Source organism: Pleurodeles waltl, chromosome 9, assembly GCF_031143425.1.
Source record: "Pleurodeles waltl isolate 20211129_DDA chromosome 9, aPleWal1.hap1.20221129, whole genome shotgun sequence".
NCBI classification, from domain to species: domain Eukaryota; kingdom Metazoa; phylum Chordata; class Amphibia; order Caudata; family Salamandridae; genus Pleurodeles; species Pleurodeles waltl.
This window is the reverse complement of record NC_090448.1, coordinates 1,020,922,281-1,020,945,262: the sequence shown is the minus strand read 5'-3', so window position 1 is coordinate 1,020,945,262 and position 22,982 is coordinate 1,020,922,281.

Below are 22,982 nucleotides of genomic sequence, written 5' to 3'. Positions count from 1 at the left end.
TGCTGCTGATCAGACAATGGTTGAGATTCTGTAACAAAAATACATTCACAAACACTATGTAATAATTGATGGGTAGTTCTGTACGAGTACTGTGTATCTTATTTTTTATCAAAATGTCATGCAATGCAGTGCAGCAAGACACCTTGCTATCCTGCATTGCTTGACAGGGAGAGGGAAGGAATGTGACATATTTTAGATTATATGGTACATTACTGTTCTACGTGCTTCCTAGCACCAGTGCAGGCACCCTGGCACCATTGCAGGCAGGATTGTTTATGTGCAGGAAGGGGCACCATACTGCACAAAAACAATTCTTTGAGGTTTTCCCCTTTCTATGTGTGCTGTGGAATCACTAAACACTAAATGATATATTTGTTACAGTTACTAACCAGTAAGAAAATATGTTTCTAATAGTTGTTGCCCGAGGTCAGCACCTCCTTCTTCATTACTGTCATCATTTTGATGCATAGCATCAACATCGTTCTATGGTTGCCACTGGTAAATGTTATCTGGAAAAAATAATTGGAATTAATTATATTACTTTGCATCGCAATATAATGTAATTGTACATTTTATTTATACAGCGATTACTAACCCTGATAAGGCATTGAAGCACTTTGAGGGGAGCACCATTCTACTCCAGAACCCAAAGTTAGTCCGAGACCCGAACCAACCTATGGATGGCCGATCGCCGTTTGCACACAGCCGAATATGTCAGGTGACATTGTTGGAAAGTGGATTATTGGTAAGGGTAGGTAAGTACCTACACTTAGCAATAGGCCACTAACCTCCACTTAGGTCCAGTTAGGTTTCAATAAATTAAACCCGGCTCAACCCTTGGTAGCTTGGCAATGAGTGACAAGGCTTAACTTAGGAGACAAGTGTGTAAAGCATTTAAAAATCACAAAAAAAGTAAATAAGTAAAACACAAACACAATAAAAACCAGACACCAATTTATAAAAATATATTATATTTTTATCTTCAAAATTACACCAAAACTATTAAAATCAGATAAAGAGAACCGGAGATATGGATTTTCAAAGAATTTGGGGGTCATTACGACCTTGGCGGGCGGCTGTCTGACCGCCGGGCGGCCGCACTCCTGCTGCGGCCATCAGGAGATCCCCCCTGGGCCGGCGGCCCAGCGGGGATCTCGGCCGCAACACAGGAGCCAGCGGTGTTGCGGCCATGCGACAGGTGCAGTTGCACCCGTCGCGCTTTTCACTGTCTGCATAGCAGACAGTGAAAAGCTGCACGAGGCCATGGCAGGGGGGCCCTGCACTGCCCATGGGCAAACCGCCATGAAGATCCAGAAGTTTGGAAACTTTTGGAGTAACTCCATAAGTTGAAGAGGTGCATTGAGGGAGTTGTAGTCCCCGACCCCAAGAGACAAACCAGACCCTCTGAACCCTTGGCTGGTGCTTTGGACCACTTTCCTGAATCAAGAAACACTTCTGAAAGTAAGTGTAATAGTGTTAACTCCTGGGTCACCTGAACTCTGGTGCACACGTGTGGGCTGCCTGTAGGAGACTACTGGTGAGCGTGTCCCAGTAACAGTGCACAGGTAGCTTAGCATAATGGGGACTCTGCAGGAATATGTATTCACTTGAGTAGGCCTCATGGAGATAGTGTACACTATTAGGGAAAGTAATTGTGCTTTACTGACTTAACTATAGTGACACTTTGTTATACGCATAGGAAGAGAACTGCATTTGAGTGTAGTGTCCCTTATTCTTGGCCTACAAAGGCCACTGACGTCTTGAATTAGAGTGTAACCTGTGAGAGAAAATCAAATGTGTAACTTCCAAAATGATATCTGTACATCTTGAGGGTCATTCAGAGTTTACATGTTTTCTTGGCACAGCAGAGGACCAGAGCCAAAACGTTTGGTCACCTTGCTAACCACCCAAACCCACTGAAAAAAGGAGAGCGTCCAGACAATTGGAGCCAAACCACCAGAGGGTCCCTTTTCACATTTTAGTGTACAAGTTCTAAGCAGTGATGTCAGTGAGGGGTGGAGTTAAGATCCCAGGAGCTGATGTGATCAGTGGCATTTTGATGATGTCATTTTGGATTGTCCCAACATGCTGTGCAGGAGGGTTGGGACAGGGCTGGAGAGATGATGTGGCACAACAAGATTGGTTAGGGAGCCCTGCCTTCTGTGACAATCCTCTCCCCTTTATAAACTTATGCACAAGGGGAAGACACTCTCTTGCTAGCAGGTTTTCAAACTACTGTGCTGCTGGGTCTTGGGACTTCCATGGAGTTGGAAGGAAGAGCCGCCTAACCCCCACTCAGGATCCAGGGCTCTGTCCAGCTGACCCCAGGATCAGTGGGTCTCCCCATGTGCCAGTGAGACTGGCCCCTTTAGTCCCCCTGAGGGCCAGTTGGGAAAGCCCTGGACTTTTCTGCACCTACCAACAAAGCCACAAATGAGAACTGCCACAGGGAGCCAGGAGAACAAGCTTTTGGAGGACTCATCCTCTCTGGAGGTGAGGAGGGTTGTTGCAACTTCTCCCTGGTGGATATAGGTGCCACCATGAGTGAAATTAGCCCAGGATTGTCCAAATCAGCCCACGGGGCCCAAATTATGGCATTTTAAAGTCCGGCAAGCTCTGACCTTCTCTGCCACCAAGCAAATTGGGCTCCACCACAGGTTTGGTCAATTTCCCCAGGGTGGGCCAGGGCCCAGAGGATAGTGGAGGAAAGCAAGATCTATTCTGTTAGGTGAGAGGGTGTGCATGGGAGCCCCTCCCCGAGTCCCTAAACCATTCAGGAACTCCATCTTCCAGGCAGTTTCTCATTGCATGGGCAGGGACCCCAATCGTGACACCCATGTATGAGTAAATACTAGGGAGCCAAGTAACACTTCCTCAGTAGGAAGCAGGAGGGACCCAGAACCCTATCCCTGGACCCCGAGAGGCTGCCACCCCTGCTCATTGCTGCCTGCTGGAGCTGGCAGATGCCACAAAGGATTGCTGACTCCTGCAGCCGCACATAGGAGTGCAGGCCATGCGGGAAGCCAGCAGGGGCAGCCGGGGGTGTGCCCCATGCTGCTTTCCAATGTCAGCCATCTCTGGGGTGGGACCAGGCATCCCCCTGAAAAAAGGATAAAAATGCAGTGTGTGGCTCCTTTAAAAAAGAAACAATGGGGAAAATCTCAGCAGGCATTCCTTAGCACAGTGGGAGAGTCAATACTACAATATTCAGTTCACTCTGCCACATAATGCTTTACAACACATTTTTTTCCATAACTCAGCCTGTGGTGGTCGATGGGAACACCACCAGAACTCTCAGCACAATGTGTTCTTTTTCCTTGGGGTATCTTCGGGCCCTCACTCTAAGTTGGGAGGCAAAATCATCATCTTTCCCACCATTCAAGGCATTTTCAAGCTTTCCTTTGGCTGGAGCTTTTGTTCCACAGCTGGAAGTAGTTTGTCCCCTGAGGGCATTGCGTATGGTAATATTTAGGAAGGCCTAAAAATGTGTAATGTACTGTGATCTCTAAGGATTGATTGTATGATTACACTGCAATGTTTTTCACCATATTGTTTTTATGTGGTTGCGCCTTCTAGGAGCTGATTGTATGGTTACACTGAAATATTATTTCAACATACCATTTTTATTTTGATGCCCTCTAGGGGATGGTCTGATCTCTATTCCAAGTGCATGAAAGAATTCACAAAGGACAATGATTAATGCCAAATCATACAGTTATTACACAATGACCTTTCAAACTCACTTGATATGTTTGGGGTGCCCCCTCTAGGGCAGTAGTTCCCAACCTTTTGACTTCTGCAGACCCTCACTTTATCCTAACTGGAGCCCACTGAATCTTTATTGCAGTTCGGGGACCCCCCCACTGAGTCATCACTGAAAACTGGGGAACTAATCTGTTAATGTTATTTAATTTTATAAGCAGTCATGGACCCCCTCAGGAGGCTTTGAGGCCCCCAAGGGGAGCCCGTACCACAGGTTGGGAACCACTGCTCTAGGGTATCATTAGTGATTACACAAGGTCATCTTTGGTATGTTCCATCTGCTAATGTATATTTGTAAATTACTGCGTAGTATTTAAAAGTGTGTGAGTAATAAATATACTCTGCCTTTTTTTAAAGAAAAATTATGGACTGGACAATCATTTATTGAGTGTTATTATTACGTGCAAGTGGTTGGTGATTACTATACCACACTGCCCCTTTTGAGTAGACCTTAGACTGCTCCACCACACTACCCTGTGAGGTGTTTGGTTCCCACTGAGGACAAGTGAGAAAGAAATATTGCTTGTGCTGGCCACAGAACTAATAGTCCAATCTCCAACACAGACGTTGATACTCATAGAGGATTTGACAATGTGATGTTAAAAAGAATGCTCATACATTTCATAGTCTATGACGTTCTTAGGAGTCACCTCTGCCGATTCAGATCAGCCTATTGTTTGCTCCTTCGAGGTGTTTCACAGCTTTTTCACACCTATTCAAATGCCAGTCAGAGTTTAGGAAAAGTTTGAGAGGAAATGAAAATTAGTCTCCAGGAATTTCAGGCAGGAAAAGGTAATTTCATGTAAGTTATCTTTTCTTGGTATTTATTAAAGGTCCAACTTCATCATTGAATTGGATGTTAATAATGATCAAAAACAGTTGTTTCATTATTTGTCTAACTAGCTCATACCCAAGTCAGTATTTGTTTTAATTCTTTTCTCTGGCTTTCTGAATAGGATAGCTAGACCTCCCATAGGACAGCTAGCTGAAAAAGTAAAAGAATTGCTTTTCAATGGCAGTCACTATAAGCACATGTTACCATTAGATGTCTTCTACAGCTGCTACTTTTAAATACCATAAACCCTGCTGTATAGGCTCCAATGCCTACATAGGAGTATCATAATGGTTTTTAAAAGGGAAGGTTGTGACCTGTCAAAAGGAGTTATTTTTTAATTACAGTTTTCACACTTTGTACAGTCAAGCTACACAGGGTAGCCTGAAGCATTGTTTGCACTGCCACTGTAGTGCATTGCACAGTAGGTGATACAGTTCACTAGTGGCATTCGACGTCCAGGCCCTGGGTACATCTTGTTCCATATACTAGGGACTGCTAGGTAACTTAAATATAACAATTGGGAATATGCTAATGCAACCATTTTTAAAGATGGAATATAAGCACGTTGTCACTGGTTAGCATTGTTAAAGTGCACAGAGTTATGAAACCAGGAAAAAACCAAGGGGTCAGCAAAAGGCTTACAATGTGGAATTACTATGCGGAAAAAATATAGTTCTATGAATTCATGTTGGCAGTAACTAACTGGAAGTTCAAGAACCATTTAAAGCTAAACTCTGAGAAAACGAAGCTGATTGCCAGGAAAAACTTCTCTATTTCTTTACCATCTGGGTTAGACCCATATGGATGCCTCACCCTCATCCCAGTTCCTGAGGTCTGAGATTTTGGATCTCAACTAGACCAAGACATAACCATATCTATGCATGAGAGAAAGGTCACTTCCATCTGCAAAAAAAAAAAATTTGAGTGTTATTCAAGATCCTTGCTTTTCTAGCAGCATAGACCGAGTATTTGGCTGTGAGGGCTACCATCCTAAATCAGCTTGCCTACTGTGAAACTCTGTTATTGGGATCTTCGGTTACTTTATTACAACATTTACAACTGATCCTAAACACTGTAACTCAATTGGTCTCAAACCATCCTAAGAGCTCCTCAGCCTCCGAAGTGCTTAGAGGCATGCACTAGTTCATATAGATAGGAAAGTGGAATTTAAGGCCATGTGCCTGGTCTTCAGGGCCTTCCACTGCACTGGCCCTCTTGTTTGTGCAACATATTCCAATCCTATATTCCCTCTCTGAACCTGTGATCTGCTGGAACACATCTACTGCTGGTCCCTATGCTCTAAAGGACAAAGTTAGGGGGGCAAGCATTTTCTCAGATGGCTGCTACACTGTGGCATTCCTTACCCATCAATCTTTTCGAATTTTGAAAGGCTTTGAAGATCTGACTTTTGTTGAAATATTAACTGACCTTGTTCTTCTCTGATAGTTCAGGGTAGATTAAGGACATTGCTTGATATTTTCTATGCTTTCTTGATACATACATATATATAATTTATTCCATATGTGATTGTGTTTCTATATGTTGCTTATGGTTACCATTTGATTACATTTTCGGGTACTATGGTTTCCTAAGTGCTGCATTGTAGAGAGAAGTAGTTTATTCCCTTTCGCATGATGGTAATGGGACTAGGAGTAATGGTGTGAGGGGATAGTGTGTGGGGCATGCAGAGTGGGGGTGTGCCTCGCTTTATTTTAGATTGTTTCTTAGGAGCTGGATTGTGGGTATACCTTCACATGTTGGAGCTCATATAGAGTACATGACATATGTTTAGTGTGCATGCACCTAGGTCCCCCACAATAGTGAAATGTGTGGTATCACGGTGTGTATTCTGTCTGCATATTTAGATGTGACATTTAAACAAGTATTTTAGCAGTAACTTGGTTGTGGAAATATATTTTTGGGGTACATAGTGGCAATGTGAGGTAAGTGTGAAGAAAGGGATGAACACTGTGAGACATTTTAGTGGTGATGCAAAAAATTGAGACTCTCAAACATTACCTAGAGTGATGGAAACTGTTGGGGTGACAGTACTTCTATGTATTTCAATTGGGTGGTGTTGGTTCAATTTTCACCTATTTTTTTTTGTCATCCTCTGCAGTGTCTCTCGCTTATGTTCTCTGAGAGAAAATATGCTAACACTGATAAATCTTCCTCATGCAGCAGAAAGTTTCTTGCATGTTTACATGATAGTGGTGTGCTGTGTGACGAGTTATGAAGAGTGTGGGTGGGACGCATGCCTCTTATACCTGCATACTATTGCCGTTTCAGCAACAGACCTTCAAAGGGAGCAGATGATCTCCAACTACAGGAGATGCCGGTGGCTGTGTTGGCATTTCATTACTTGGTGCTGGAGCCATTTTCCAGTTGGTTTTCATCAGTACTGACACAAATTTCCTTGTTCTCCATGGACTCTGACCTTCCCAAGCACAACCCATTTATTACCTTAACCGGGTAAAAAGTTGTTTTAAAAAAAATGTGTCTGAGGTAAAAACAGAAAACCATTACATATACATGAACATGCAATCAGCATTGTTGTCTACGGAATCTTGTAATAAGTCAGATTATCCCTACTTCACAACATAGTAATAATCCATTAATAAGACGCATTTTGTGATTCATAAGCCATTGCTATAAAGTATTGCATTGAAAATTTTAATCTTACAATAATACATCAGATACTGATATCAGCTATTCTTAGCCAAACCTCCTACCCATCCCTAAGAACATTATACAGTATCCAGACACCTAGCTGCAGGTGACCAGATGGCTCCACCTCTAGTCCTTGCCCTCCTTCTTTTAAAGCGATATAAACTCTCTTCTAGATAGAATGTTCCCAGAAATTTAGCGATTCATTTATGAAAATAGGGGGGGGTTCTGAATCCAGTTATGCTGCTGCAATGCACATTTGTCGGAAAGCAAAACCGACAAACATAGGATAAACTTCCTTTCTGTCCTTCAAACAGTGAGGATCTACGCCTAATAGCATCTTCTGGGGTGTAAGGTGAACCGGGGCATTTCACATCCTGCTCAGAAATTCACATATTTTGTTCCTGAGCCCTTCGAATTTCACACAGGAGAAAAACATATCCACGATATCCGCATCACCATCTCCACAACACAGACAATATGAGCCGATTCTTTTATCCTACCTACACATTTTCCAAGAGATATATTAAAGATTATACAGCATCTAATAATGTTGACTTTTCAACCTGCCACTGAATATTATCTCCTGCCCCATAATTAAAGCCTGTTGAAAACATATATCTTCTGGGTTGAGACTCAACTTTCTACCCCATTTCCCTTGCCGTATATTTAAATCATCTAAATTAAGTTCCATAAGCAACCTTTATATAGTTTTCATTTTAGCTCTGCCTTCAATCTTCAGAGACTCAATTACTGCTATCTTGTTATCAATTTTTGAATGAAGTCGCTTATTTGTAGGTATTTAAAGAAACTTTGCAGTTGCAATCCATATTCTAGCTGCAGAGTGTGCAGGTACAAAATTGGCCCTCAGAAAAGACATCCCCCAATTCCCATATACCCACCTTCTGTCATACCTGTGCAGTGTTCATCATGAAAGACTAATGGAAATTATCCAGCTTGGACTTTATCTCTAATTTTTGACTCCGGTGACTTTATCTTTCTCTGTTCCGAGGGGTGAGGAGACTCACATCAAATTATTTAAATTAATTTTAGTGCAACCAGATGGTCACACATTCAATCTTGGGGACCAACTTTCAATTTCAAAAGGCTATATTACAGACTCAAAGTCAAACTTACATAAGTGTGTCTCAATACCATAGTATAGATATACAAAATCACTAAAGGAAAGTTAAAACATTGCACATTATTGAATCAGATTAACGTACGCAATACCAATATCTCAATAGTGACAATGTAAAAAAAGTGTATGGTGTTTTAAATCCAAAATCAAATTCTCCTGCCTAACCATTGAATCTATAATCCTAACTATTCTAATATTTAGAAGGGTTTCATAGAAAAGCTCAGCATAACAGAACTTCTGTAGAAGATTCTGTAAAGAGAGGAGTATGTGTGTGTGTGCACCATAAAGCCGCTGAATCTTTAGTAATTTGAGGTCTGTTCCTCAGTGAGGTCCACTCTACTCAAAAGAATAAAATAATCTGAACCTTTCACTAACTCAACCACACTTAAATCTCAATCCTTCCAAAAATGACATCATTGTTGAATTTTTCACCTGAAAGATAACATCATAAATCAAACAGATAATTGGTAACAGTTTCTCCTTTAAGTTTCTTCCATGCAGCCTTGGGGCAGCCTTGGACTCAGAATTACAAAACAATAACTGGCAATTCAGGATGCTTCTTTCATCTTCGTATCTCTTCTCTCAGACTCTTATGTCTCACCATACTAGGCTCCTAATTAGTCTCAGCACCTACAGCTTTAGAAAACATGCAAAATGCAAAGTTCACATTGAAAATTAAAAGACAGGAAAATATGGGCCTTCATTCCGGCCAAGCTAAATTAAATGTTTTCTGTACATCTTCTTGTGTTGAATATAAAATGATTATAAAGAATAATAGTGCTTAGAACATGTGGATGTGACAGTAATGGAAAGTGCACACTGCTAAACATACGGATTGAGACAATTCCCCATATATATAAGAGACGTACAGGCAGATGGACCTTCGGACACTAAAACCTTCACCCCCACAACCAAGTTAGCCAGCTTACCTGGAGCAAGTTCAGTAGTGTAGGTACACATTTGTCCAAGAGCCAACTGGGTGAGTGCACAAAAATAGGTTTACATAGAACTTGTCACACATGGGATAATTGTTCATTGTCAATTGTGAACACATCAGTGCTGCCAACTTATAGAGATGTGTTGTGCATTGTCACATAGCCAAATTAAAGGGCCTCACTGTTGCATTTCACCTGCAATTATATATGTGGAATTGGATGGGATGTTGAGGCCATATAGTGCAACCATGTTACCACCACAGTGGAATCGATTGTGTGTGTGGAAGTATCATGTCACCTCCAGTGAAGGCACACGGACAATTCTTTCACATTACATAACGCATGTGAGATACACTCTGAACAGCAAGTTTCTAAATATACCACTGATATCATGTCAATCAGCCAAACACCAGTTTTTATAGTCAAACACCACAATGCAGAAAGAACATCACAGAAGCCTAGGATCCCACACAATACCACAAACGCAGATGAGTCACAGACGACACAAGATAACAACTGCCATGCAAAGTGACAATCACGGTGCAACCAAGAACAAAATACTTACCCTCATTTTCTCTGTCAGCTGATCAGGGTTACGGGATCCAGCCATGGATCATGACACCAATTGCCAACCCAAGCATATCAGCAGAGCGTGCCTATAATGAGGCACATTGTAGGACATGCACCATAGTTGAGCGGACTTTTGGCATCCTGAAGTCCAGATTCACGTGCCTGGTCATCACCGGAGGCAGCCTCCTATATTCCCCTGAAATGGTCTGCAAGATAATTTTGACCTGTGCCATCCTGCTCAACATTTGTGTGAGGAGGAACATTCCCCTCTATGAACCAGATCAACAAATGCCTGAAGAGGAGGAAGAGGAGGATGCTGTCCGTGAAAATTAGGGGGAACATCCAAACACAGCTGCAGGATTGCGTCGGAGACAACACATCGTACAAAACGTCTTCTAACTATTGTCACCATCACCAATTTGTTATCATATGTAATTAAACACCTCACTTCATCACTCAATCATGCTCTGGGTAATTATTTATGCATCACATGATCCCTAGGAATCATAATCAGAGTTTAGCCTCATGGAGCATTGCAGAAATACAAAGGCGGTCATTACAACATTGGCGGTAAAAGCCGTTTACCGCCGTGCAGAAGATCGCCAACACAACGCAGCGGCAGTGGAAATCCGCCACAGCTATTATGACCCACAGCACGGAATCCGCCAAAATTCAGACACCCACACAAGTCCGCCACACCAAAGGTCAGTGATAAACTGGCAAAAACAAATCCTCCACCGTCACGCCAACAGAAATACGCCCACACTATCACGACCCATGAATCCACGCGGCGGTCTTTCAACCGCGGTATTCCATTGGCGGTACACACCGCTGTGCTCAAAATGGAAGCACATATACAAAACACTACCACATTGGACAATTCGAAATACACAAACCTGATACACATAAACACACCACTCCCACACACCCAATACAATATAAAACACACACCCACATCACCCACAAACCCCTACGACCACAATTACTGAGAGAAGGCCAGAGAGAGACACCACCATCAACAATACTAGCATCCACAGGCACACAACACCATCACCCCCATAACTTCTACGCACCTCACACTACACCCCACTACATATCAGCACATTTATCACCCCACACACCACCCCACACATCACCTAAACCACCCCATGGCACGGCAAAGACATCCCAGGTTCTCGGAGGAGGAGCTCAGGGTCATGGTGGAGGAAATCATCTGGGTAGAGCCACAGCTATTCGGATCACAGGTGCAGCACACCTCCATAGCTAGGAAGATGGAGCTATGGCGAAGAATAGTGGACAGGGTGAACGCAGTGGGACAGCACCCAAGAAATCGGGAGAACATCAGGAAGAGGTGGAACGACCTATGGGGGAAGGTACGTTCCGTGGTCTCAAGACACCACCTGGTGGTTCAGCGGACTGGCGGCGGACCCCCACCTCCTCCTCCACAATTAACAACATGGGAGGAGCAGGTCTTGTCAATTCTGCATCCTGAGGGCCTAGCAGGAGTAGGTGGAGGAATGGACTCTGGTAAATCAAAACTATTACATCCCCCACCCTACCTGCATGCCAGTACATACCCCCACCCTCACCCCCATCACTCCAACTCCTCACAAATGTCCCAACATCACAAACCACACATCCTAACACCAAGCCCTGCATGCAACAACAAAGCATGGACACCCATCAATAAAGCATGCCCACTGCACTTACCCATACACCCCCCTAAACCATCATCACACAAGGTCCCACACAGGAATGCAAGCACTGGGGTACACGGTCACCCACCTATTGCACACCATGGCACACACAGATGTAATAAACATCTTTTTATACCCCTGCACGACCCCTACCCAACGTCACCGGACAGGAGGGTCCACACATGTCCACACCACCAACAGAAGAGGCCCACAGTGATGACAGCACCTCTGTCCAACTGGATCTAGTTGACCAGCCCGGCCCATCGGGGACCTCTGGACAGTCGGTTCCCCTCACCCAGTCACAGGCCACCACAGACCTTCCCCCCTCTGGAAACACCAGCACAGCACCCACCCAGCGGGCCCATACTTCCGTCCCCAGGACACGTCAATCAGCAGTGTGTCCACCAGTACAGGGAACCCAGGCTAACCCACCACCCCAACAACAACAGGGACCTGGGGGCAGTGGTAGTGGGCACATGGTCCAGGGGATGGAGGCCCAGGAACACAGGGGAACTGGGCGGGCTGCTGTGCGACAGGAGGCGGACAGGCCCAGGGAACCCACTCTCCACAAGGCCCTCTCCAACATCATGGGAGCCTACCACCACTCTCAGGAGATGATGGCAATGATACTGGCCAAGTTTCAATAGACCCAGCGCCTGCAGAAGGAACAGTATTCGGGCTTCAGGGAGGAACTCAGAGCCATCAATTCCACCCTGGGCACCATCGTAGGGGTGCTGAAGGAAGTACTCCACACCAGGAGGGACACTGTGGCACTACAAGGGGCCCCTGACACTAGCATGGACGATGAACTGCCCACCACCTCCGCCGTTGCTAGTGAACCAGTGGAGAGATCCATCCTCTACCTCTGTCCTTAGCAGGATGAAGCACTCTGGGCACAATGCCCACTCCAGAACCAGTGGAGAGATCCATCCACCACCTCTGTCCTTAGCAGGATGAAGCACTCTGGGCACCAAGCCCCCTCCAGAACCAATAGAGAGATCCATCCACTACCTCTGTCCTTAGCAGGATGAAGCACTCTGGGCACAATGCACCCTCCAGAACCAGTGGAGAGATACATCCACTACCTCTGTCCTTAGCAGGATGAAGCACTATGGGCACAATGCCCCTTCCAGAACCAGTGGAGAGATACATCCACTACCTCTGTCCTTAGCAGGATGAAGCACTCTGGGCACAATGCCCCCTCCAGAACCAGTGGAGACTGTTATCCACTTGAGAGACTGTGGCTTTGCACTCCCCAGGATGAAACAGTGGGCAACCCACCCACTGTAGAGACTTGAGAGACTGTGGCTTTGCACTCCCCAGGATTGAACAGTGGGCAACCCACCCACTGTAGAGACTTGAGAGACTGTGGCTTCGCACTCCCCAGGATTGAACAGTGGGCAACACACCCACTGTAGAGACTTGAGAGACTGAGGCTTTGCACTCCCAAGGATTGAACAGTGGGCAACCCACCCACTGTAGAGACTTGAGAGACTGTGGCTTTGCACTCCCCAGGATTGAACAGTGGGCATGTGGCCCTCTCGTGGATTTGGCGTTGTGCACTCAAGCGGCTGAGGTGCCCCCCCTTTTCCCTCCCCCTGAGGTGCCTGTTTTCTTGCTCTCTTATGCCCCTGCAGTGTTCTCTCCGTCATGGTCAGGGATCTTGTGTGGGCCTCGCCCATACCGTGTGGGCCCAGCGTTCCACGGACTTAATTGTAGCACTACCTGGACTACTATGCTTGGTGTATATTCTGTTAATGGTGTAAATATATATATTTTTGCATACTTGCTTTTAATATATTACAATGGTTACACTCATTTCCTTTTGTCTTTGCATTCTTCCGGGGGGTTGGGGGGTGTGTCTATCATGTATTAATATGTATTAGTGTGTGTGTTGTAGTGGGTGAGGGTGGGGGTGTTGCATGTGTGTGTCCCTGTTTTTCCCTCCCCCCTCCCCTGTGTCGTAGGTGCAGTACTCACCGTGGTCTTCGCCGCCGGCGTTCGTGCTCCTGGTAGAGGAGCAGGAAGACTATTGCAGGGAGAATTTGGAGTTCCGGCTCCATGGTATCCTGGTTCCTAGTGGGGTGTGTAGAGGTGAGCATTTTCCCTTCAGAATCCTGTTTCTGCCGTGTTTTTATCCGCGGTGAATCCGCCCCGGAAAAGGTGGCGGATTGGTAGGTTGTGATACTGTGGGTGGTACTTTGTCCTCCGCCTGTCTGTTGGCGGTGACCGCCGCGCTGTTTGTCTGTACCGCCGTGGCGGTTGGAGTGTTAAAGTGTCTGTCTTTGTTGGCAGTTTCCGCCACGGTCGTAATTGCTAAATTTTTACCACCGGCCTGTTGGCGGTCTTACCGCCGCTTTAACACCAACCGCCAGGGTTGTAATGACCACCAAAATTGCTTACTGAAAAAGCCACATCACATTTGATGGGTATGAATGTACACCAAACATCACACACAGTGTTAATAACATATATCCTCTCTATTTCACATTTGGAGGGCAATATCATAGGACCACAGCTATGAGACACATCCATGTTGCCAGCATGGCCCATTGCAACATATGACACTCAACTAAGACACCATCAATCATAAGGTAAAAAAGTGTTTCATACATGAGGCAGTGGATGTGCAATTGCATTGGTAACATGAATGTATGACCAGACCCTTGTCAGCAGTAAGTGTGACATCAGCTATCTCTGCAAGGAGCATGTGTGACAGGAAGTGCATCAAACCTGAAAATGGAAAGCACAAGTGCCCCAGGTATGACATGCATTGCTCAGAAGACATGCCCTCCGCAGTCCATCCCAGGTAATAAATCCTGCCACTGCCATGTTTTAAGTCTCTCCCCACCCTTCTCCAGGGGGCCCTGTAAATTGACTATCTATACCCTGTGAATCTTCATCTACACACATCCAGACTCCCATTCTGACTCCTGTGTGCTTCACTCTTCACTATGGCATGCCATAGTCATAGTTCAACAGTCTGCATGGACTTCAGGTCCTATAATGCAGTGCCTGGTACTAGGTAAGACCTCTAATCAGCTGTCCATTGCTTCCCATGTGAAAGGTCCAGTTGGCCCGTTGCATTTGATTCTCAACTCCAGGACTTGTGAGAGACTGAAGGTGCACACACCTGTGAGCACTTCCATGCAGACCAGCCATTTGAACCTGCCCTGCCCTTGCTGCTGCATGGAACTGTTTAGAAGCTGCCATGTTCTGAATCTCCTTGTTGTGCATTGGCATATAAATCACCTGTGTACCAGAGCCCTTGGGGGATTGTGTAAGAGTGCATTCCACATCAGAAACTGTTTTTTGTCCCCACAATGTTGTTCCTGCTTGTCCCAGTCAGAGTCTGCTCAATGTGTATTTGCCATGTTCATGTCTGCATCCTGTTAACCAGACTGGTTCCAGTCTTTGCGTTAACCATAGAGTTTCCCTGTGGCTACATTTGTCTCATAGTTGCTTTCCATGCCCTCTGTTTCCTCCTGGGGTATTGTGTCTGGTAGGTCGACGATGAATCCTCAAATGTACAGTATAGTTTAATCAGTTTACTTATCGTATTCTGTTCTGGGACATGTATTCAAATGGCCTAATCCAGCCCCCATCCCTTGTCTGGTTTTGCATGTATTAATTAGTGCCAAACAGTGACAGAGTGCTATGGCTGTATGCATGGATTTGGTGCGGTGCCTACAGCACAACAAATAAGGGTTGCTAATGTGTATGTAAGGACAAAACATGTTTGTGCCCTGATGATGCAGACACAGATTCACTTCTGCCGCCACCTTCTGATGGGGCTTGCATGGTGACTAGCTGTGAGATTAATCATCACAGAGGCACTGACGTTCCCTGTTGAGGTGGGAATTTTAGAGCCCAACCTGTGTACAAATGTTGTGATGAAATCCTCTTGTTTCCGATTACTGATCCATAACGTATTTGAGCACACCAAGGTAGCTCAGACGTCAGCCTTATAAAAGTTCTGAAGTGCCATATCTGGACTATCCCCATGTGTGTTGTTAGTTGATCTTTGACTTTTGGTCAATTCTGCTTTGAAGGATACTCTGTTAATTCAAGGGTTGGCTCCACAGACTCATGACTAGACCTGCACGTAACTGTGACAACATGGGGGCCAATACTGATGCAGGGTACACATGGCCACACACTTGAACTGGACACCTTTGTGCAATGAACCACTGGACATATGTGAACACATGCAGCATGGTCTGCTGGTCCTCCACAGCCACAGGAGAAACATAGGTCATTTACATGACTCAAACTGTGGTGTACATAACAATTTTAGGATTGGATTTGAGATTCTGTGTCACAAACACTGTACCTACCTGGCATGTTCAAATGATGGACTCATGGGCAGTATGCACACAAGTGACCATAAAGTGGTATCCAACATTTCATTACATGTGAGGGGTAACATATCTGACATAGCCATTATCAACCATCCTCGATCTATCCTGTGTATAGTTCGTCATGGGAAATGTTTTGTCCCCAAAGTGAAGGAAGTACACACAGCATAAGACACAACAAACACATACCATGACTGATGTACCTCAATGAATGGCATCTGATGGTTATACACATTTATAACACATTCATACAGGCACATTATGCCAAACTTTTCTCGTGACGTTCCCACAAAGGCACAACAATAATTTGAACAGCCAATTCACAGACATAATCACACAGGCCATGAGTCTATTTGTTTAATTGTGTAGCCTTGCTGTCCTCTATTGATGTAACACCTGCTCAAACTAGAAAATACCAATTTTATTTACAAAGTTTGTGTTGCTGTTCATCATTTAAGAGAGCTAATCCTACAGAAAAACATGAGTATTATGGGCCGCAGTAGTATGGTCTGCCACATGTGCCCAAACACACACTGCAGGTCATACCATCCTATCTTTGTACAGTTATAGGCTGCATGCATGTAAAAAATTGAAAAATCACACAAACACAGTTTAAGACAGATCTTTTGACGTAAACATGTAAAAAAAAAGATGCATATGTGTCAAAATATAATGCATGTGTGTTAAAAATTTACGCTCACACACATTATACATCAATTGGTCCCTAGCGTTAGTTCCAACTCCGCACCCCAGGAAATCGGTTCTCCATTTAAAATGTATTGATCCTTGAATGCAGGGGAATTTTCATGCATTTGCGTCAACTAATATTGACGCAAACCCCGTAAGCGTCATAAAATTACACGCAATACAAAAAAACGGCCCTCAATTGAGATAGGAAGTGATGTAATAGGATGTCCTGTTTACAGAAATGGTACACTGGGTGTACTTTCACTTTCACTTTTCAGTCTGGGATTATTCTAGACTGTGTGGCTGTGTCTTTAGTTGTCTCTGTGAAATTGTGAATTTGTCTCCTGTGTGCTTTTGCTATTGTATTTTGGTGTTTTGTAAGTGTCTGTGGTAATCTGTGTGAGTGTTTTTTGTCATTTATTGTGATTAGATTTGTCTTTGTACTGTTGGGAGTGTGTTTGTGGGTATTGTTAGTTGGGGTATTGTTGGGCTGTCTGTGGGTTAGTTAGGTTTCCTTTACCTACCTCCTTTCCCTGTTTTCCCCTCTTTACTCTTTTCTATCCTATTTTGGTTGATATCATGGGAAGGCCACGTCTGGGGTGAATGGGTGAGGAGGAGCTAGGGGCATTTGTGTGACTGGTGTGCACTTCCTCGACCTAATGTAGGTGGCTGGGGGCCGGGTGATACAGGGGTATCACACGGAGGCAAGGAGGCTCAGGTGGGCAAAGGTGCTGTTCCACCTAAGAAGAATTTCAACAGCCAGCGCAACGACCACAGTTGAAGCATCGCTGCGCTGACCTGGTGGCCCGAGAGCAGGACCTGCTGGACCACCTGGGTGTTGTGATTGGTGGCCCTGTTGGTGAGTACAAATTTGACTAATGTGTACAGTACAATGATCTGGAGTGACAGTAGCAGATTTTGTGACATGCTGCATGTAATGTTTGTGGACATGTGGGATGCAAGTTGAACAAACTGTGGCCCTGATTTATACAAATTTTGCAACGCATTACCGTCATTTGTTGACGCAAAAGCTGCGCAAACTTACAAAAGACAAATTCATCTTGTAAATTAGTGCCGCTTTGGCATCAATAGATGATGGTAATGCAGCACAAAGAAAATTATGAATCAGGGCCTGTGAGTGTACCAGGAATGGGATGTATTTCACATGCTAATGCAAGGAACCAATGTAGTCCCCAGTTTTTTTAAACTGTGTCTGAACAGTATTCATTGCCATACATACAAAGCTCTTCCTAACCTTTTCTAATATCTTAGTCCGATATTTCTACTTATGCTGCATTTGCATAATTTCTGGATGCAAAAGTATAGCACAGTTGCTACGATCAAATTTATTTTGCTAATTTCCATAGCTGTAGCTTAAATAAAGTAAATGCAACACAAAAAAAAAACACATCTGTCCCTAAGTTCATTGTTTCTGTGTGTTTACGTCTGGACAGAAAATCTTTCACATCGCCAAACCCAATTGTGCCAGGATGCTACCAGATTGCAATAGCACAAAACTGGTTCATCTTGTGGCTTTTTGGAGTAGGCGTTGAAAACCTATCATTGAGTAGCAGGGCCCAACAAAATTTTTGGCTCTGGCGCAATTGCTGGTACTGAGCTAGTGCAGTTACCATCTGTGTCACTTTATAGCCAAACAATTTTGTAAAGTGAATGGCTCATCATGGGATCCCTGCTCTTTGTGAATGCATGGTCACAAACTATTTATTAGCATGATGTTGTGCAAGAGGCCACTGACTTCTTCCATTATACCATTTAAGTGATGAAATAGGTTGTTATTTTACTTTTGGTACACCACTGCTGATATAGTGCAGCATATGTACAATTATGAACTTCACAGTATGAAGGCTATCACAGACATGGTGGTATGCTAAAATCAGCAGGCCAGTATTCCTGTGAGTGCCACCATTCCCAAGGTGCTTTCATATAGAGACCTACCTCATCATGATTGCAGAAGTAGGACATTTGCTAACCCATGTTTTAATTAGCGGACAGTGTCAGTTCAGTTGTACTACCAGAGATCACCCAACTTGGCAATTCTAAGTTAATGAATCTGGCAAAGTGTAACTTACAATACCTGATAGAGGTACACAGGGCCCAGAGTAACAAATTTCATGTGCAATGACTACACCTGTGCCCATGCATTCTGTCACAGATGATCAAATTAGACACTGTCAGCATACATCTTTTTGTTGTTTTGAATCAGATAAGTGGCCAATCCATGTTTAGCATAACATTGTCATCAAGTAACACACAGGATCCCTGCCATCATGTTGTCATAAGGGGCATATGCGGCTCTGGGTACACTGACAATATGGCATATGTAACCTACATACCACACTGGCACACATATAATGGACCACTTAAAGCACAATAATTCCTGAACGCAAATCAACCCACATAAGCATCACAAAGTAACTCATTGTCTCTTGATGCACAAGCCACAATACCTGAGTCACTAGTATTGCAGTGCACCCGGAATGTGGCATTGCATGTGTCTCATAATTACAAACAATGAAATGGAGTACCCTCTGCAATGAATTAAGCACAAAATTGAGTAATCATGTTTGGCACCACATGACTGTTAGGGCCAGTGCATGTGTGCATATGTGTATCTATCACTCACTGGAGTGACAGTGTCAATGCATGTTTGCAGGAGTGTGTTTGTTGGTGTGTCTACATGCCTCATGTGCAGCTCTATCACATAAAATGTCACACACAGTGATTTGTTGTTCCAAGTTTTGTACAGTGAGCAGACATTGAGCACATATCACCCTTCCATATTTTACAGGTGGACCAGCCCTCTATACAATTGGTGAAGTGGCTCGATTTGTGGACCCAGACATATCCAGTAAGTGTTAACATGTTTGTCCTGTGTTGTGTTTGCAGCTGTTGTGTGATTGACTCCTGTGTGTTGGACTCATTGCAAGGTATGATGTGCTGGCACGTGATCTGATATGTGACTTGACTGGAGGTTGAGATTTTGTTCCATGGTAGAGTTAGACATTCTGCGGCAGAGAGACATATATTGGGAGTCGAGTGCTGCGCAATAGGCATGGGTAGGTGAACAAGGTGATTTGTTGCTACATGTATGCCAATAATTAATTTGGAGGTGGTCAGTGTCATAATTTAGTCACGAAGTAATACCCTGATTCACACAGACCAGTGATGCATAAGTTTTACACACAGTCCCTGTTAAGTAATGAACATGTAGGACTGTATGGGTGACTTTACCGCAGCGTCTAGCTCCACATGTTGTACTCCATTTATGTGGCACTTGAGTGAAAGGTCATAGGCGTGCATGCAGGTCAAGGCCAGATGGGTGCTTGCATCAATGTGCTTGATTTTGGAGAGGTGTCAGTGAGATCTAATGATGTTAACAATTGTCCGCAATTAGAAAAATAAATGTAGATGTGATTGTCCAATGGTTGACTCAGTCCCAGTTGGCAGGCCTCCTTACCTGTGGTGGACTGACTAAACCCATGGACAGCTGTCCAAAGCTTTGTGGTTTTCCTTGATGTTTGAAAGTATGTGTTGCATGTCCATCACCCCTGAGGTACAGGGTTGGTGCTAGTAAATATGTGTACCTAGGTGTGATGATCACAGTGTAGATGACAGACATGTAATTCAAGCATTAATGTGTTCCAAACTACAATGACCCCTCTTGATTACCAACTGAATACCATCCTGGCAGTTCCATATACAAATCACAGGTCTTGTGTGCCTTGATTTTGATCCTGAAGATAGTTATTAGTCGGCCTGGCACATGTTGAGTACTTGCAGCATTTGTTATGTGACTAATAGATGTACAAATATGCACAGATCATTTAATTAAGTACACACCTTGTTGTGCATTGCTGTGCTGTTAGATAGTTGATGGGTAGGCTGCGTTGGCATGTCATTCCTCAGGGACATTTTATCATCTGTACTGTGATTTGGAATGTATGTGCTATTTTTGATGAAGTGTTAGAATATCATCTGTAGATGCATCACAAAATTATGTCACTAATGTTTGGCTGTCTCTATTTTTATAGCTGCCAAAATGAATGCCCAGGAGATAGGAGAATTTCAGAGGCGGGCAGTGCGGTACCGCCACATACTCGATGTGGAGGCTGGGTTCCGCAATATGGCACGGAGATATCGACATGAGAGAGCCACAGGGGTATGGAGGGCATTTGCCCGAGGGGGGCTAGCATTGCCCACAACTGCCACCACCACCACAGCTCAGACCACAGTGGCCCCAGGGATGACAGCCACTCCAGCAGGTCCCTCGACCTCGTCAGCCTAGGGACCACAAGCAGCACCTCCTGCACCTCTCCCTCCAACCATGGCACCAGCTCCAGCACCAGCTTCTACAAGTGGTACCCAGACAACCCCAGCTGCTATAGTGGACATGACTGAATTCCAGACACTAAAATGTGACATGCAACGTATGTTGTGCCGGAGGGACAGGCTGCAGCAGAAGGTGGCCCGCAATAGCAGGAGACTGCGGGGTATTAACAAGATCCTGCAGAGGGCCAATTTGTGACATTTGGATCCTCACCCATAATTCCCTCACCTCCCTCCTCTTTCCTCGTTCTTTTCTTTAGTGGGTTTAGGGGGCTTAGTGTTTGGTTAGAGTAGGCTGTTAGTTTAGTTAGTATAAGTGGGTTGGGGGTGGAGGGTGTTATATTATTACATGTTTTTTGTGGGTAGGTGGGTGGGGGGTGATGTTGTGGTTTATGTGTATAGAAAAAAGACAAAAAAATATATATTTGTTTAGGATAAGTTAGAATGTGTTTAGGTTAGTATATGTTGTCCTACACGTGTCCCGTCATATAAGAGGGGTGGGGGGTTGATGTTTTGAGTGTGTAGTTAAATGTGGTAAGTAAGTTTAGCTTAGGGTAGTTAGGGCCAGTTGTTGGTAATGTATATAGGATAGGTTAGGTTAGTTAAGCTGTTTCCCCTAGTTTAAGTTTCCTTTAATACTGATATAATAACGTTTTAGGTACTCCTTTACAGTATGTGTCATATGCTTGGGGATCAGGGCCTTTGCATGAGTGTACAGTGTCAATTTAGTATTTGTGTTCCTTCCTGCATCCTAATCCCATTCTTGACATGGTTATTCCCACTTCCAAATGAGATGTCACATTGGCAGCCACAACAAAGTAACTTCTATATGCATCTTCTATCCATTGCACCCACCACTCAAGGTAACTATGGTTCCCAATGTTTTATAAAAGTTGGTGTGTTTTTAAATCTGTCATCGTTTGAGTCCTGTGTTGCAATCTTGGGCACTCTGGGACGTCTGCCTGCAGCCTGATGTTCACGTGAACCCTGATAAGTTGAGTGATGCCATAATCTTATCAAGTTCTGTATACATAACTCACACCTATCATTTCTTACATTGTACTCCCAGGTTACATAATTGTCCGTACACTCGTACTCATCCATTCCTGCTGTATGGTGTGTGTGTGAAAAAAGTTTAGAGTCAGATGTCACATACATAATGATTGTCTTGAAGGGAATGTGAGACACATTGAGGCCCATATTTATACCTTTTTAGCGCTGCATTTGCGTCATTTTGTGACGGAAAAGGGTGCAAACTCAAACCATACAATTGTATTTTGTAAGTTTGCGCCGATTTTGCGTAAAAAACTGACGCAAATGCGGTACTAAAAAAGTATAAATATGGGCCTGAGTTTTAATGTGTACATACTTTGGACCTGATATTCAGTTCTACACAGCATTATACTGTTTGTTAAATTTTAACTTCAGAAATAAGCCTAAGGAAGCACGGATGATGATGAAATCCAGACCCTTGTGCATAGTTGTCAGCCCACATTCTTTCTACACTGTTATATTGACATTCTGTGGCCATTGACATGTTACATACATCACAAATCTCCCACACAGTTGATGTGTCACATTAAACAGAGACAAAGTGGTTGTGTAAGTGCTATTTATTTTAAAGTGCTGTAGTGCAATATTTACATAGTCCAGGATTGTAAGTCCATTAGTGTGACGCCTTCTATTGTGACGCAACACAAGTGCAATGGTGAGGGACATGTCATTGGACATACTGTGGTGAAGAACATGAATTGCCAATGAGGTAGTGACAGACAATGGCAGTGCATAGTGGTAAGGTAAACAGTATGCTGGAGAACACTGCATGTTACCAACCGTAGCAAGACTGGCATGTTAACAAGCACTGGACATAGGAAATCAGTGCCCATGTGGCATGGACTGGTGCTACCAGGTACTCCTACGGGTGAAGGTGATCTGTTCCACGTCTTCATCTTCTGATGTGTGTATCGTCTCCTCTTCCCTTGG